The following is a 14,148-nucleotide window of genomic DNA, read 5'->3' on the forward strand; positions in this document are numbered from 1 at the left end:
GCTGAATCATAATCCCTATTAAACTCAGAGGACATACGTGCATCGGTGTATACATTTTTCTGCCACTCATATTCTTATCTAACTAGCATGTCTTTTCCACTCCTGCCTTCAGTGAGGCTCAGAAACTTAAGGCATTTCTATATCAGGCACTTAAAACTGTGATATCCCCCCTCTCCACTTCCTAAAGAGCCTAGAAGGTTTGGTTTTTGGGGGTACTGAAGTTTCATTATTTGTATTCCTAAATCCCTTCACAACATTTCATGATCAGTCAGTTTGTACAATTAAACAGATTTGAAACATTTTAAAATATTGCATAGCCATGCACTTAAGGCTATGTAGGTACAAGAATTCAGGCTACATAAATCCTTCTAAATTTATACAGTCATCCCTCGGGTTAAATATGCTTCAGGTTGAGCGTTTTCAGGTTACGCTCCGCGGCGACATGGAAGTAACAGAACGTGTTACTTCCGGGTTTCGCTGCTCACACATGTGCAGACGCTCAAAATAACGTCTCGCGCATGCACGGAAGTGGCGAATCGTGACCTGTGCACGCGCAGACGCGGGTTGTGTTCACTTCTGGATGCGAACGGGGCTCCGGAACGGATCCCATTCACATCCAGAGGTACCACTGTATAACGGATTATGAATAGAGTGGTTATTTTTAAAGCAGTGTATTTGTACTATAACCTAATAGCAATTATGCTTTTTAGGTTCAGGATTCTACCTCAGGTGGTGCTTGACCAGTTTAACTGTGCATTTTTGTTCATCTTTAAAGCAGCAGGGCTTCTGCAAACTAACATAGGCCTCTCCTACCCTGTCAGTTTTAGAATTCGCTTTAATTCTTTTATCCTTTAATGATGGGCACATCCTAAGCACACTATGTGGAACTGAGTTACTCACAAGGAGCCAGCAGAGATAATAAATCCCTTTTGGCAAGTGGATATTTTATCAGGACTCAAACCCTGATAAGATGGCCTGGGACATGAGAGCCATCCTGCTATGGCCAGAGAAAGGAACTGTGGGGATTTCATCCAGACCAATGTGGAAGACTTGTAAGAACAATAGATCAAAGCTGGTTAAAGTGTACTCCCTGATCCTTAACAGATTTTAAGTCAAGTTTGTTCACTGCTTTGAGCAATTTAGGTATTTTTCTGCAGGTGCTGGTTTCCAATTGAATGTTGACCTAGTATCTTTTCTTTTGGCTCACTTCATCCCTGCCTTACCATTTGATTGTAGCTAGGACAAAATGGCATCCTTTCGATGAAGCATTTAGTTTGGTGATGTCTGTGTTACTTCTCCCAACCTGTTGTCCTTTTCATGTCATAGGATGAGAAATCTGGCATGCCTCATTTATGTACTGTAATTTCGCCCAATGTACCAAACCTTCCACCCCATCACCTTTTTATTTATCTAAACTAAACACTGAGCATATTTTCAATGAGGTCACAGTAGTACACACCTGACAACTGCACTTTATATGGGGGGAAATGCCCAGTTTATTGCACAACACACAGCACCAAGACTGAGCCACAACATATATTACGTGCATCTGTTTCTCAAGAATTTTTACGCTTCTCCCTGGAAGCCTTGCTTTTAAAGTTACTGAACTAGATTCAATTTTGATTTCAAGAGTGGAATTTTTGTGGTGCTGGGTAAGGGGACACAGAGAATACGTCACATTTATGAGTTTCTTTTTTAAAAGAAAGATCAACAGAGAAGGCTTATCAATAATATAGTTTACCACATCTGTGAGGTGCCAGTTCACAGGCCTCGCACTGCTTTTTCTATGAGCATGTGCCCTTCTAGTCACTGCCAAACTACAAGTGAATTCTGCATTATATAATAATGGGCTAAATCCTGTGCCAAAAAAGCTGCATCTTAATTCATGTGAGTTTTCCCCACACCTTGTTAGTGGGTGCTTGTGACTCTGCTTTGTAAAGCTTCATTTTATTTATTAATAAGACAGTTCCCAGCAAAGGACAATTGTGAGGCTGCATTGCCATTCACAGGATCTGGTTTTGACATGTTATTGCAAACATTTAAAAGAAAATGTGCTGTGCCTGAGATCTAAATGAAGCATACAGTGATTTCTGTACACCATCAGACAAAAGGCCCGGAGCTGTATATATAGGACTTTCAGCTATGTTTGCCATAGTTATTTGCAGGTCAAAACCCTATTCATCTAGCAGGGCATCTGTCTTATAAAATAATAATAATAACCAGCGCATAATTAAACCTTCCTTTATCCCCACATTGAATTGAATTGATATTTATTACGGCCATTGGCCCGTCACACGACAGTTTCCCATACCAACATAATGTACTTAAACCTCCAAATTTAAAACCGCCAAAACTTACAAAAACAGACAAGAACCAAAGCAAAACAAAAACAAAAGACCACATCATACATTACAATAAATTTGCAACCTAAACATCGCCCTCTGCTCATAAATTAATAAAATACATCAATGGTGATATCACCTAATTACATCCTAAAACATAGATCATGGTTTAAAAGGGTTATCCGAGCCGCACAGGAGTCCGTTTTTCTTCTTTAGGGATAGGACGCTGATCAAGAATCTGGCAACCGTGAGTGATCTTAGGGGGTCTTCATCATTTAATAGATATCTCAGTTTGGCTTCATTCGTATCATCAGCAATTCCCTTTAGATATTGAGCAAGAAACTTGCTCCTAGCCAATGAGTGAAAAGCACAATCAAGAATTATGTGATGCAACGATTCCTGGTGTCCCACAATTACAATCACATAAGAGCGATATCTGTCCATTGGAAAATCTATTTCTCAGCACGTTCGATGGGAAGGTGTTGAATCTTGCCTTTATAAAGGCATATCTATGAGCCAAAGAAGTTAAGGAATTCAAATAATTTGGGAGCCTTAAGAGGGGTAATAAACCAAGGTTTAGAGGAGAGCAGGTACCATTGCCCAAGACCATTTTCTGCTGCAAGTCCATCTCCTCTAGTTTACAGGTTACTGTTCTTTTAGCTGGAACTATATCCTGCTCTAGTAATTTGGATGGGGAGATTCCCATTGCCGTAATTTTCAGCTGTAAATTTTTTACCCATGGGCTCTGGAAATCATCTCTCCACATACATTGTATCAAGTACAAGTTTGGGAGATTGTGCCATAGAGATAACCAGTGACAAAGTATATGCTTCCACAGGGCGTTTTCCAGGGATACAGTGTTAAGTTCCATGCGTAACGCTGTATTACTTACACAGTTGGGCAGTTTCAATATCCCTCTTAAAAATTGATTTTGAATAACCTCTAGGTGAGATAGGTTGACAAAAGTCCCCCAAGTTGAGATGGCATAAGCAATTGTCGGGATCACCTTGGCCTTGAACACTTTCAACGCCGATGGGATGTGAAGGGCCCCATCGGTGTTTATCCCCACATTACAAGTGAGGCTTTCGAAAATAGTTTGGCCCACAGCATACTGGGGTTGTGTGAGGAGCTGCAATTCAAAGAAAAATTGCATCTAAAGAAGCTCCTGCATTCAGGTCCCCAAATACCATATTTTTTGCACTATAACACTCACTTTTTTCCTCCTAAAAAGTAAGGGGAAATGTCTGTGCGTGTTATGGAGGGAATGCCTACGGGTGGCATGCCTACGGATTTTCCTCCTCTAAAAACTACGTGCGTGTTATGGTCGAGTGTGTGTTATAGAGCGAAAAATACGGTATTTTGTTACTTGCGAGCAGTGCTGGTGTGATGGTGTGCCATGTTCAGGCCTGCTGGTGTTTTAAAGCATTCAACCATCTTGGAGTTGGCTAAAATTGCACTAGAATTTTTTCAGGTAGCACAGAATACTTTCTTGGTGAGCAACACCTTGCTACATGAGGCAAAGGCAGATTAAGGGGGCAGAACCCAGTGTGGAATTCTACATTCCTTTCAAAGCAGCCGTAGAAGTCCATATAAATTTATGATGTAGAATGAAGCATGGGTGTGAAGTGTGTGTGTAAGAATATTAAATCCTGTACAATAATTTTGGATTTGTGTATTTTCCAAACCACTGTAGTTTGTAAAGTGTGCATAAAAAATGTAATTGTAACCTGCGTCATTTATGTTAGATGTTATTTTACAATTCATTGTATTTATTTTTATTTATTGAATTTATATACCATCCTATACCTGGAGGTCTGACAGCGGTTCACAGAACAGAATTCATGTCAACCTTTTTCCTGAGCCCACCCCAGATTTGGAAAGCCTGTGTCACGCCCAGTGATGTCACCTCCGATTACCTCAGCATTAACTCCATGCACCCTCCAACCTTAAAATACCACTCCACTATCCTTCCTTTTCTCTAAATGTACTTCTGGGTGGAGCATCAGTGGCCAAGTGGGTATTGCCTTTCTCCTTTGGACTTTCTGTTCTCCCTCTAGTGTCGAATGCTGCAACAACAGCATCACCAGACTGTGCTGCTGACATTAGGAAACATAGTTCTCATCTAGACCAGTGCTCCCCCCCCCCGATGGTACTCAATGGTATGCAGTACCGGCACCCCAAGTGTGACACTTACTGTAACAACTTCATGGTGTGTATTGGCACCTTTAAAAAGCACTGAGGATGGCTGTGTCCATTGCAGGGACCCCACTACGTAGCTTTGGGGAAATGAATGGGTTCTTCCGTGCTTCAAATTACAATGCAATCCAGAAAAGAACTTTCAGGACTGTAACCCCTGCCTCAATTCAAGTGAAGCAACATGAGCTTTCAGGGGCATTTGTATTATGAGCCTTTAAGTTAAAGACTTTGTTAATTTCAGCTAGCATTTTATAAGAGGCTCATAAGTGCAATTCTGACCGAAGAAGGATAGTTGTCATGTAGAAGTACAGCTCAGTGTCATGTGCAGAGTTATTGCCTGAAATACTTCCTGCAGCCAATGAGAAGCCGCAATTTGGTTTTTGAACATCTTGAAGTTGAATGGACTTCCAGAACAGATTCTGTTCAACTTCCAAGGTACAACTGTAAATACTGTGGGATGTGACATCTCAGGGGGTATAGTAAAATGCACTTCTCTCTGATATAGTAACATTACATCATAACCAAGTGGGGGCATTTTCAGACAAACACTTATCCAAGTGCAAATTTGGGCCAGCTCAGAAGTTAATTGAGTTTGTTTGTACTGTTTTGGATATATGAAAAACAATAAAAATATTATGAGGTGGGGAGTTGATTGTGAACCTTCTACATGTCAGGGGTCTTCTTGGCCTCACACATGCACACCCGCCCACCACCACATGCAATGGAATTTATATGTTCAACCTAAGTTTTGCCCACATGGTCTATCTTCCTCATTTTGTTACAGAATGATCAAACATACAATTGCTTCATACACACATTAAATTCTACATAAATGATGCCTTCCGTCCAATGGCAAAGGTGAGCATGTAAGCCAAGACACAGTTCTTTGCCACGTGTGCTGGGCTACAACATGGACCAATCCTAAAATAGCATAGCCACATCTTCAAATTGTGCTACTTTGAATATTATACTAAGCCAGCCCTATATTTGATGTGGTGACATATAAGTGGGCCTGAGCAACAGATGCTTCCAAAGCAGTCAGCCTCACTCTGTTGTGCCACTGCTTCGTATTTCGTATTCTTCAACATCAACTTCGTTGGACTGGTCATGTTGTGCCAATGCCTGATGATCATCTTCCAAAGCAACTACTCCATTCTGAACTTAAAAATGGAAAGTGTAATGCTGGTGGTCGACAAAAGAGGTTTAAAGACTGTCTCAAGGTAAAATCTGAAAAAATGTAGTTTAAACACTGACAACTGGGAAACACTAGCCTGCGAGCGCTCCAGTTGGAGAACAGCCTTTACCCAAGGTGTCATGGGCTTTGAAGACACTTGAACTCAGGACGCAAGGGAGAAACATGCTAGGAGGAAGGCACGCTTGGCAAATCCACACCGTGATCAACTCCCACCCAGAAACCAATCTCCCCACTGTGGAAGGACGTGTGGGTCCAGAATTGGCCTCCACAGTCACTTACAAACTCATTGTTAAGAATGTGTTCATGAAAGACAATCTTACTCAGCTACGAGTGATCGCCAAAGAAGAAGTAGTAGTAGAAGAAGAGCAGAGTTTTGTTGTTTTGATGTCATTGGCAGTGGAGAGCCAATTTTGCAAAGTCTTGGGCATCACCAGTAAATCACAGCCTGGAATGGCTATATCGCTTGCCACATGCAACATGATGAAACACAGCATGCTGCCATTCTTGTGAATATTTCACCAGTGCTGCTGGGCTGGCAACTTTTTGGGTTTCTGCTTTGTAGGGGGAGAAGCGCACATATGATGAATGCACAGCTACACATAAAGTGTACACCCATTAGAATGACACAACCAGTTATGTTTAGGACATGTGACAATGTAAAGACCTTTTCCTATATGGAAGTGAAAGCTAATAGGACAATTATCATGTCTAGAGCAACCTTCAGAATAATGGTGCTAACTAAGAAAATTGATGCATAGAATTCTGTCATAGAATTGCACAGGATTAGCAAAGTCCTGTGAAGATAGGCAGGGCAATTGCTTGAAAATCCAGAGCTTTCTCCAGTGTTTTCAATTATTGAAGAATCACATCAAACAGTATGGAGAAAGGAGAGATTTCACTGCCGGGAGCCTGGACAATACGCAAGGAATCTGATTATTATACATCAGCAAGACATGCATTCATTTTGCACGGTAAATTTACTGACAGAGAGTATATTGTAAGCAGTCTGAGAAAAGTTGCAGCTCCTTTTACAGAGTGAATCAGCATCTTGCTAGATATGTTAAAAGGTTTCATACCGTAGTTAAATTCTTGGTACTGCTATAACAAGCGCCTCAAAGTCTCATGATAGTCATGCAAAAGTTCAAATGACTGGCAGGGACCCAAAAACCTACTTCAGATGTACACAGCAGCGTACATGGCCACAATGGAATTTTTTGCACTTTTTAATTCAAATAGCAGGGTACATTAGACTCCCCAAAGTTTGAACAACATGTGGAACCGGAAGGGTTTACTTTGAGAAACATAAATTCCTCAACTCCAATGAGGAACTATTGGCATAGTTCTTTGCATCAAGGATGATTGCTGCACACAAACAGTTTAAAATAAAATAAAAAAATTAATTCAAACTCTGGATGGATTTTATCAAATTCATCATACCTGCCTTTGAGCGAAACTTGGTAATTAAAAATAGGAACCCAGGCAGCAATATAGAATTGGTTTCCTGCACTTCCCAAGTAATTCAAAAGAGCAAATATTCACATTTTCTTCTTAAAAGAAGCTGATAGTTCCTTGGATTTTGATCTTTCTCTTTCATCAACACATTCGCATGATTCAGACATAATACCAAACTGGTTCAGTATTATCTGAAAATAGAATCATAACATGCAGGCTTCCTCCCCCAGGTTCCTCTTCTTCCTGTGTGTCACGATTTCTTAACTTACTTTTGTGTTCTCAACAAACCCTAGAGCTCATCCAGACTTTCTTTTGTGCTGCGTTTCTCAGGCATAGGTCCATGCTTTCCAGGCCCAGGTCTGAGCAGTTGTTGATTGGAACAAATGGCAATCAGGTTTCCCACAGATTTATTTTTGTTCCAGTTCAGGTGCAGGTTCTCCCAGGGAAAGTGATGGGGGTGGTGGAACCAAACCCTTGGATATGGACCTGAAAAGTGTAGACCTGTGCCTGCAAAGCTCAGCATGGATGGAAGTCTGAATGAGCCCACACCTTGGCATTTTGATCGAACCTGAGCTCTCTTTAAGCATTACAACATGAAGGAACACCCTGGGAGGTTAAGGTTCTTAATGGCATGAGCCACCTCTGCACGTAAAAGAGACTCCCAGCTGTCAATGTTACAGGTGAAGATGGTGAAACTGGTATGAACTGTGAAACAATGAGGACAGGGCTAAAGGAACATCTCTATCCTTAAACACCAGAACCTCATATTCCAAAGATATGCTTACCTATGAATTTGTTCTTTTTGTGCTGCCTTGGCTTGTTCAAAATTAAGCATGCTGAAATATTTAACTGTATACAGTGGTACCTCGGGTTGCATACGCTTCAGGTTACATACGCTTCAGGTTACAGACTCCGCTAACCCAGAAATAGTGCTTCAGGTTAAGAACTTTGCTTCAGGATGAGAACAGAAATCGTGCTCCAGCAGCGCGGCGGCAGCAGGAGGCCCCATTAGCTAAAGTGGTGCTTCAGGTTAAGAACAGTTTCAAGTTAAGAACAGACCTCCGGAACGAAGTAAGTACTTAACCCAAGGTACCACTGTATGTGCCTTTTGACATGTTCTGCTTTCACAGCTGAATATGCGAATTTGTCATCCATCTTTGTCTGTCTTCATTGGGGTGCTTACATGCTGTCACCAGCAGATGGAACCAGATAATTGGAAATGAAAGAGAGAGTGGCGGAAAAGCTGCTATTCTAGGCTGCATCAACAGAAGTATAATGTCCAGATCAAGGGAAATAATTCTGCCTTTGTCAGACTACACCTGGAGTATTATGTCCAGTTCTGGGCACCACAATTTAAGAAGGATATTGACAAGCTGTAATGTGTGCAGAGGAGGGTGATCAAGATGATCAAGGGTCTGGAAACCCAGGTTTTTGAGGAAGGGTTGAGGGAAATGGGTATCTTTTGCCTAGTAAAAAGGCGATTGAGAGGAGAAATGATAGACATCTTCAAATATCTAAAGTGCTGTCACATGGAAGATAGAGCAAGTTTGTTTTCTCCTGCTCTGGAGACTAAAACCTGAACCAATGGATCAAGTTACAAGAAAGGCTATTCCAAGTAAACATGAGGAATGATTTTCTAGCCGTAAGAGCTGTTCAACCATGGAATAGACTCCCATGAGAGGTGGTGTACCTTCCTTGGAGGTTTTTAAGCATTTTAATACTTCTATCATGTACAATCTAGTTGAGATTTCTACATTACAGGTGGCGGGACTAGATGACCCTCAGGAACCCTTCCAATGCTACAATTCTATGATTCTATCTTCCCTCCTTTGTTCTAGATGTCGATCTTTATTCCCCGTCAGCACACACCATATTTCCTGATGTAGATCTTAACCGCCCCACCTCACCCTTCTTCCCTGGTTGGGGTAGGGATACTATTGCCAGTTTACCTTACTTGCCTAAATGTCTTGGGCCAGCATGGGTGAATACGTAATAGTTTTATCATATGGTGTCTGCTTGTTATCATATTGAAAAGCTCAGGTTGAAAAATTGTTTCTTTTAGGTCTTCAATATTTTTAACAAAAAAGGCAAAAGGAAAAAAAGCTTTTTAAAAAGCAAAAAAAATGCAAAAATAACTACAGGCATACCTTGGAGATATAGTGGTGCCTAGGGTTAAGAACTTAATTTGTTCCAGAGGTCCGTTCGTAACCTGAAACTTTTCTTTTTAAAAAATATAATTTTTATTAACAAACCAATCAAATCACATTAATTCCAAATTACAAAGCCAAATTTTTAAATTTTTGTTGGGGGTACCCATGCTTCGAGCTCCGAAAGGGATCCAAACATCTCTCTTGCTGCTGCTTTCATATTCACAGTTCTGTCCAAAAAGTATTCACAGTTCTGTCCAATCTTCTCTTTATTGTTTTCTTCATCTTCTTGTTATCATATATCCCTTTCTTTGTGACCTCTGATTGTCTCCACAAGCGGGTTGGAAACAGACGTTGTTATATCCTGTGTGGATTTTCCATTCCTCCAAGAGCCATATTCAAACAGACAGACGCCATTTCAACACTTTCGTACAAAACATTCTTAAAGTCTGCCCATAAATCCTCGCAGGCCTGTCATTCTCTCCTCGAGTTTCTTAGGAGGTTCTGCCAGGTCAAACTCACAGTCCGATATAATAACAAAACCATGGTCTCCTCCCCCTCGATTGTAAATCTTGCCACCAGGCCTGTTTCCTAACAAGTCACTTTTTATATTTGCGTCATTCCAAAGGTCCTCCATTCCTTTCCAAATTTTCCACAAGCCATGTCTTTGATTAGTAATTCATTTCCACACAGTTCTTAATCATCCCGCTTATAATCAGTAATTGCAACGATTCTTCCTGGGGGGGATTGTTAGGTAATCACATAAGATTTTTTTAAAAAGTCCCCCCCCCATTCCAACATACCGACCCTTTGATGTATCTTCTTCTTGATTTATTTTCCTGTTAAATCCAGCCCATCGCTCCACTTCACAGAGGTCACTTCAATTAGCAGTCTTGACTCCCGTTCTTCACTCGAAATATGTGCATTTGCTTCTCTCTAATTGTTTATTTTGAGCTGCTGCAACCAGGCCGCGCGATCAGAGCCGTCTCACATGAGTGCTGTGCACCTTGTGTCCTCACCCCTTTCTTTTGAACTCGGGGGTGATTTATGGCAACCGCAGGTGAGGCAGTATTCCCCATTCCCTTGGGGTAACAAGGGAGGCTGCATACTCCCATATCAGCCTCTTAATTACCTCGTGTGAGCCAAAGAGATGGTATTGTTGGCCATCTTCCAATGTGCCCCTAGCGGCCCCCCAACCTGAAACTTTTCTTAACCTGAGGTACCACTTTAGCCAATGGGGCCTCCTGCTGCCGCTGAGCCACCACCATGTGATTTCTGTTCTCATGCTGAAGCAAAGTTCTTAAGCCAAGGTACTATTTCTGGGTTAGCAGAGTTTGTAACCTGAAGCGTCTGTAACCTGAGATACCACCCTATTGTGGGTTTGGTTCTCAAAAGCAATTCTAGGGTTGCCATATCTCAAAAAGTGAAAGGTGTTTTTTTTTAGTTTTGTCCAAAATTGTTCAGCTTCTTTTGCAAAACTTAAAAAAAAAAGTTTTTGAGTTATTCTTAAGGAAATTCACCAAAATCTACACTTCCCAATATTTCCCCCCATTTCCTCCCCAACATTTCAGCAAATTCCATCCGGTTCTATCCCAAAGCAAGTCACACAATCTTTTTGGTTTCCCAGTGCATATAGTAGTCACATTCGCATTATAATACTGTCTGTTAAGCCAGGCCACACTGCCTACACAGACAGGAGGGGGGAAACCCAGCTGCAGCCCTAGAGGGACTGGGCTGCCTGTATTAATCAGTAAATTGTTTGTAGCCAATGGCCTGTTTGTAGTTGCACCCGTGTCCTCGTAAGGCACAGTATCTGCGAAGCATGATAAAATGAAGTGCATAACATGAGGAATGCTTGCACTTTTAAAGGGCAATGCCTAGTACAAAGGTTGCAAGTTGCAACTCCCAGCCATGTGAGAACTTTAACCATTTTCATTCCATGTTGTTGTTTTTATCATGCTGACTCTGGCTTTATGTTGCACATCTACCACTGTTTTTAATATTTCACTCTTGAAGAGTGGGCAATAAAACTTCTTTTAAAAAAGTACTTTCAAATCAGACTCCAGTTGCATTAAAATAATTATTATTTTGTTATAATTTGTTATAATTTTGTCACTTAGGGCACAAGCCTACTGTGTCTGGGAGAACATCTCAGGGGTTGTCAGAAAAAGACAGCTTTTCTGCTCCAGTCATGGAGAAAAAGAGACAGGCAACAACCAATTTAGGTGTGTCCAGATGAAACATGATTGCGCATATGTGCACAGTACTGAATCTGGAAGTAACCCCAAAACCTCATAAAGACATGAAAATGGGCAGAACAGGGTGGAATGGAGGCAGGCAGAAGGAGCTTATGCTTGCTCCGCTGATGCACATGGAGGTCCAGAACCGCATAGTCTTTATTTTCAGTGCCAATATTACAGATCCAACACAAACGTCCCAGAAGGAGAAGGAATTCAAATGGAATCCAGGACTCTGACAGACTCAGGAAATGAAAAGGGCTGAGAGGGGAAAGCATCTCTGCAGTGGAGTCTTGAGATGAGTCTTTCTGCAGGCAAATGGTGCCCCCCTTTCCATCTTTAAGCAACACACATGTCCTTTTAATAAATAATAATAATAATAATAATAATAATAATAATAATAATAATAATAATAAATTTATGTTTGGAAATGACAGACCAGTTAGAAAACTGGTGGAAAGTATTGTTAAGGATAAAATAACAAAGGATATAGAAGAACAAGCCTTGCTGAAGCAAAACCAGCTTGGCTTGTCCAAGGACAAATCTTTTCTTATAAACGTATTAGAATTATTCGAGAGTGTCAACAAGCACTAGTTGAGAAGATCTGGTTGTCAAAGTGGATCTGGACTTTCAAAAAGCATTCAACTGGGTGCCTCACCAAAGATTTCTGAGTAAATTTAGCAGTTATGGACTAAGAGGGGAGGCCCTCTTGTGGATCAGGAATTGGCTAGGTTGCAGGGAGCAGAGAGTCTGAATAAAGGGACAGTTCTAGAAGTGCGGGGATGTACAAAGTAGAGTCCCCCAAGGTTCAGTATTAGGACCTGTGCATTTTAACTTGTTCATAAAGCATCTGGAGTTAGGGGTGAGCAGTGCTGTGGCCAAGTTTACCAAATTGTTCAGGGTTGTTAAAACAAAAAGAGATTATGAAGCACTAATTCATAGAGGACTATCAATGGCTACTACTAGCCACAATGGCTACCTTCTTCATCCACTGTCAGAGGCAATATGCCTCTCAATTCCAGTTGCTGGGAATTGCAGGTTGGCCGAGGGCTATTGTGCTCATGTCCAGCTTGCAGGCTTCCCACAGGTGTATCTGATTGGCCGCTGTGAGAACAGGACTAGATGGGTCACTGGCTTGATACATCAGGCTCATCTTAAGTTTTTATAACAGGATTGCTGGGAAAGGTGAAGAGTCCCAGCAGGGCAGCTGAAGAAAAGTGGAATTCCTAACTTATGTTTCTATTATAGTGTACTCTAGAAACAACAGTTATAATTAAAAACATTCACATATTTATGGTAAGCATGCTGCTCCCTCCATATGAATTTGGAATAAATCAAGATAAAAACCCACTAGGCAATCAGGTTTCACCCTTTTACTTACTGTTTAAAGTAACGAGGTGGACCAGGCCTGCCCTGAATTCCACTCCTACAACTCATAGTAAAAATAGCTTCCAAAGTCCTGGAAGCTGCCTTCTCCTTCTGTGTACCTCCCCCATCCTCCGTGTCCCAGACTAGATGCTAGAGTTTGAAAGCTTCAAGTCTCCTTAAAGTTGACCAAGATTCCTTCTGCTAAACACAGCATTTCCAGAGCTTGGATACTTTCCCTTCACCTTCCAGAGGCTTGGGAGGGCTATGGATCTGGTGGACCCAGTCCACTCCTGATCTGGCCCTGAAAAGTTCCCGTTTTGCCATTACCACTATTCAAAGATTGTGGAGCAGCAAGGGCAGTGGAGGGTTCCATGTTTGCAGTGGGGAGGCATGGGAATATGAGAGACTACAGGCAATCCTCATTTTGCGCAGGAGTTACGTTCTGGACCTCCCAAGCCCTCTTTGGCCAGTGCCTCGCTCTCAGAAAGCATCATGATGGACGAGACTGGCTGCTCCCTCCAGCAAGTCGCTCTTCAGCGTGCCCCCACCCCAAATCTTGGAACTCCTCTTGTCTGATCCTTGGCTGTCAGCTGTGGTAGGTGGGCCTCGGTCCAGTATATCTGAAGGAGCGTCTCCACCCCCATTGTTCTACCCGGACACTGAGGTCCAGCACTGAGGGCCTTCTGGTGGTTCCCTCACTGTGAGAAGCTAAGTTACAGGGAACCAGGCAGAGGGCCTTCTCGGTAGTGGCGCCTTCCCTGTGGAACGTCCTCCCACCAGATGTCAAAGAGAACAACAACTACGAGACTTTTAGAAGACATCTGAAGGCAGCCCTGTTTAGGGAAGCTTTTAATGTTTGATGTATTACAGTATTTTAATATTTTGGGGGGAAGCTGCCCAGAGTGGCTGGGGAAGCCCAGCCAGATGGGCGGGGGATAAATAATAAATTATTATCATTATTATTATCATTATTATTATCATTATTATTATTACACTGAATTCACTCTCTAAGGTGCTAATGGACAATTTTTTAAATTTTTAAATTTATTTTTACTGTGTCAGACCAAGACAGCTACCTACCTGAATCCATAGGTAATAAACATTGAATTGAATACAGAGGGACTCTCCTGTCACTTTTCATTTTATACTTGCTAAGTGACATAGTCTGTACAATAAAAATAGCCTTGTCAGTTTAATTAGATGAGAGTGAA

General features: G+C 41.6%; 1 long non-coding RNA gene across 1 annotated transcript in view; it reads right to left on the reverse strand.

Annotated features, from left to right (window-relative positions):
- LOC310689226 overlaps nucleotides 1-14,148 on the reverse strand; it is a 96,517-nt gene that overhangs the window by 66,911 nt on the left and 15,458 nt on the right. The gene's annotated exons all lie outside the window — the stretch shown is intronic.

This window comes from Podarcis liolepis (genome assembly GCF_965112155.1).
Source record: "Podarcis liolepis genome assembly, chromosome: 1".
Classification (NCBI taxonomy): domain Eukaryota; kingdom Metazoa; phylum Chordata; class Lepidosauria; order Squamata; family Lacertidae; genus Podarcis; species Podarcis liolepis.